This window comes from Palaemon carinicauda, chromosome 20, assembly GCF_036898095.1.
Source record: "Palaemon carinicauda isolate YSFRI2023 chromosome 20, ASM3689809v2, whole genome shotgun sequence".
NCBI classification, from domain to species: Eukaryota; Metazoa; Arthropoda; class Malacostraca; order Decapoda; family Palaemonidae; genus Palaemon; species Palaemon carinicauda.
Genome location: NC_090744.1, coordinates 29673624 through 29678623, shown reverse-complemented (window position 1 = coordinate 29678623; position 5000 = coordinate 29673624).

The window sequence follows — 5000 nt, the reverse complement described above, 5'->3', positions numbered from 1 at the left end:
GGTTAAGCAATGACTGCTGATGACTCAGCAGATAGACCTATAGGCTCCGCCAAAACATCCATCTTTAGCTCACAAGGATGGTGAGGCTGCAGACAATACAAGAAACTATCGAGCTTGAGCGGAACTCGAACCCCAGTCCGGCAGATTGCGACGCAGGGACTTTCCAATAGGCTACCACAAAATCCAAGCCTTCTACTGTATAAAATAATACTTAGAATCACATACGGTAAGTTATCCATAAAAATAAATTTCTAAATCTAGCTAATGATCTTTGAGTAGAAATCCCTCACAAAGAATGTCCGAATCGCAAAAAGAATTATATTCTAGAAGTAGGGTACTGTATTCGAGAAATGACTCGATACTGGTATCCAATCAAAAGAGCATTTTTACAAGATGTCAAAAATAAATTTAAGAGAGGTATTGAAGGAGGATTATCAGACAGATTAGGAAGAACATTACACTCCACACACACGCACGCGCACGCACACACACATACACGCACACACATATATAGATATATGTGTGTATATATATAATATATATATATATATATATATATATATAATATATATATATATATATATATATATATATATATATATATATATATATATATATATATATATACACACCTCCCAACAGATAGATAAACAAGACTAACTTCTTGAGACATATCTGGAAAGAGAAGTCGCAGGAGGCAGCAGATCCTTAGCAGGCATCTCATTAGACTCTTAGAGGCTCCCTCGGAGTAAGAAGACTTCATTCACTACTGCCAAGGATTTGCATATAGGCATCACCACTCCCTTCCTCTCGACAAAGGACGGAGAGAGAGAGAGAGAGAGAGAGAGAGAGAGAGAGAGAGAGAGAGAGAGAGAGAGAATTGCCTGGAGTAGAGGTATGTCGCAGCCATTAAAATGAAATATCGAAGGAAAATAAATATTTTGCGACCAAAGGGAAAGAAAACAAGTACAAAGTTACGAGAACACATTTACATAGATATTTACAGTATTAACAGAAAGAGAATTATTTTTCGATAGGAAAAAAAAAGACCTCACTCTTCCTCAATTAAAGGTTTAAAGGCCGATCATGAATGCCAGAGGCAAGGGACAGTGACATTGCCCCATCGACCAGGACAATCCCCTACAGACTGACTATATATAAATATGATTAGCGCCCAAGGCCCCTCTACACCCAAGCTAGGACAAAGGAGGGCAAGGCAATGGCTGCTGATGACTCAGCAGATAGACCAATAGCCTCCCCCAAAACCCCCATCCTTAGCTCACAAGGATGGTGAGGTTGCAGCGACCAAAGAAACTTACGAGTTCGAGTGGGACTCGAACCCCAGTCTGGCAATCACCAGTCAGGGACGTTACCACATAGGCCAGCACTTAGTCTGCAATACTAAGTAATAAAGGACCTCAGGAGACTATATAAAGTCTGTAATGAAAATACAAATTGATAGAAAAAATATAATAGCTTTCTCCTTCATTCAGTCATGAATATCACACATTTGATACATGAAAAAAAAATTAGAATTGAAAAAATGAATATATGAATAAATAAATTAATTAACTGTAACTATTACAAAAATATTACGATTATTCTAATTCTTTATCATTGAACAGGATTTTAAACAATCACTGCCAACCACAAAGATATATATGGACCACATGCCTGAATCTTAAATTGCTTTAGATCATAAAATAATCAGCATTTGCGACTGTTCCTATATCGTCTTCCATCGTCAAATAAGCAGTTTTTAAGACATCTTAGTTCAGTTAACCTATTCAGTATCTTATTTTTATCGGGTTTGACCAAAATAACCAATTGAATTTTGAATCTTATCAGCCACTAGATACCCATGAAATAAAATAAGTAAGCCTTACTAAGAAGTCTCATATATATATATATATATATATATATATATATATATATATCTTTTCGGTCACACTCATCTCACCCCTGGTGAGAGGGGGTTGCGTGGGCGTGTATATTCATATCTACCTAAACATTTAGCTGTCATTTTTTGACGGGTCGTGTACACTAGTGCATGTGTATGTATGTGTGTACATACATATATATATATATGTGTGTGTATATATATATATATATATATATATATATATATATATATATATATATATATATATATATATATATATATATATATATATATACATACATATTCCTACTACCTCCCCAGTAGAAATATAAACAAGATTAAATAATAATCAAAGACCGAAATAAGACGTCGCTAGAGGCAGCAAATCCCTCATTCACTGCTGCCCTGGATTTGCATAAGGAATTGATCCCTAACTTTCCCTTAAGAGAGAGAGAGAGAGAGAGAGAGAGAGAGAGAGAGAGAGAGGAGAGAGAGAGAGAGAGAGAGAGAGAGAGAGAGAGAGAGAGAGAGATAAATTGAACCGTGTCGCAAGCATTAAAATGAAATATGGAAGGAAAACAAACACTTTGCGAAGCAAATTATGCAATGGGGCGTTATTTATTACAGAGGTGTAACAAAGGGAAGTCCAGCCCCAGAAGGAACGCAAACAGGCACAAAGACATGTGAGCACATTTATTATAATAATCATCATCATTATTAATATTACTAGCTAAGCTACAACACTCGTTGGAAAACCAGGATGCTATAAGCCCAAGGACTCCAAAAAGGAAAAATGGCCCAATGGGGATTAGAAATAAGGAAATTATTATTATTATTATTATTATTTGCTAAGCTACAACCCTACTTGGAAAAACAAGATGCTATAAGCCCAGGGGCTCCAACAGGGAAGATAGCTCAGTGAGGAAAGGAAACGAAGAAAAATAAAATATTCTAAGAAGAGCAACATTAAAATAAATATCTCCTATATAAACAATAAAAACTTTAGCTAAACAAAGAGGAAGAGAATTAAGATAGAATAGTGTGCCCGAGTGTACCATCAAGCAAGAGAACTCAAACCCAAGACAGTGGAAGACCATGGTACAGAGGCTGTGGCACTACCCAAGATTAGAGAACAATGATTTGAGTGTCCTTCTCCTAGAAGAGCTGCTTATCATAGCTAAAGAGTCTCTTCTACCCTTACAAAGAGGAAAGTGGCCACTGAACAATTACAGTGCAGTAAGAAGAATTGTTGTTTGGTAATCTCAGTGTTGTCAGGTATATGAGGCAGAGGAGAAAATGTAAAGAATAGGCCAGACTATTCGGTGTGTGTGTGTGTGTGTGTGTGTGTGTGTGTGTGTGTGTGTGTGTGTGTGTGTGTGTGTGTGTGTGCAAAAAGAAATTGAACCGTAACCAGAGAGAAGGATCCAATGTACTACTGTCTGGCCAGTCAAAAGACCCCATATCTCTCTAGCGGCAGTGGTGAACAATTAAAATAACATATCTTAAGAACAGTAACAACATTAAAATGGATCTTTGATAAATAAACTATAAAAAGAGACTTATGTCCCCTGTTCAAGATAAACACACTCGCTGCAAATCTGAACTTTGGAAGTTCCACATTATTATAATTATTATCATAACTTGCTAAGCTACAACCCTAGTTGGAAAAGCAGGATGCTATAAGCCCAGGGGCTCCAACACTGAAAACAGCCCAGTGAGAAAAGGAAAAGAGGAAATAAGAGAAGTAATTAACAATTAAAATAAGATATTTTCAGAGCAGTAACAACATTAAAATAAATGATTCCTATATAAACTATAAAAACTTTAACAAAATAAGAAGAGAAACAAGACAAAACAGCGTGTGAATAATTAGAAAGAGAATTATTTGTCACTTTTGGAAAAATGACTCACTTTCTGCAGGACTAAGTAATGAAGGATATCAGGAGTTACAGGAAGTCTGTAATTGATTGGATAGGGTTTATGAATTTAGGCCATAAGGCCCATCACTGGGGCCTAGGAGGCCATTCAGTGCCTAGGTGCAACACGAGAATAACCCCTAGGAAAAGTTAAGAGGCTGGACAGCAAGACTTAAGAAAGTGGTGGTCGATGTGATAACGTCCCTGACTGGTGAACGCCAGAATGGGGTTCGAGTCCGGCTCAAACTCGTTAGTTTCTTTGGTCGCTGCAACCTCACCATCCTTGTGAGCTAAGGATGGTGGGTTTTGGGGGGGGGGGGAAGGCTAAAGGTCTGTCTGCAGTCATCAGCAGCCATTACCTGGCCCTCCTTGGTCCTATCTTGGATGGAGAGGGGCTTGGGCGCTGATCATATGTATACATGGTCAGTCTCTAGGACACTGTCCAGCTCGATAGGGCAATGTCTCTGTCCTTTGCCTCTGGCATTTATGAGCGGCCTTGGAGAAAAAAAAAAAAAAAAAAAAAAAAAAAAAGTAAGCAGGAACAGAGCTATGGTAGGGGGATACAGAGTGAGTGCAACAATGCCTACAGTGCATCGCTTGAATTACACTGATGGCACTACCCCCTGCCGGATGAAGTTTGTGATGAAAATACAGACTGACACACAAATTAAAATAGTAGTTTATTAACCTAACCATTTTCATCTGCCTCATTCAGTCATTAAAAGTAATGTATTACCAAAGGTCACTCATTTGAAACGATAAAATAAGATAGTTGACTGACAAGAGTATAAATTAATTATTCATAAATATTTAAGAAATAAAGACTTAAAACACATCTTTTAATGTTGCATTCTTTGAAATCTCTTAATAAAAATTAAACTCGCCTCTTTCCCCACCACACATCTGCATATACATGTCTGCCATACCTTGGTGAGAGGGCTACCCCAAGATGTACACTCGGAAACAGCATTTTCCCACAAATTGCCGAACCAGCGGGTTGTAGTTAGGAGAGGGGGAAGGGTTGAATCTGAGTGTGTGTGCATATCGATCTTAATATTCAGCCGCCATTTTGACAGGTCGCGTATACCAGTAAAGTAAGAAATTCTTACAAAGCGATATAACTTATGATATACCAGACTTTCAATCATAATTTTCGTTAAATCTTATTAACAATTAAGGAAGGAAAGGAGAAACAAAGATAT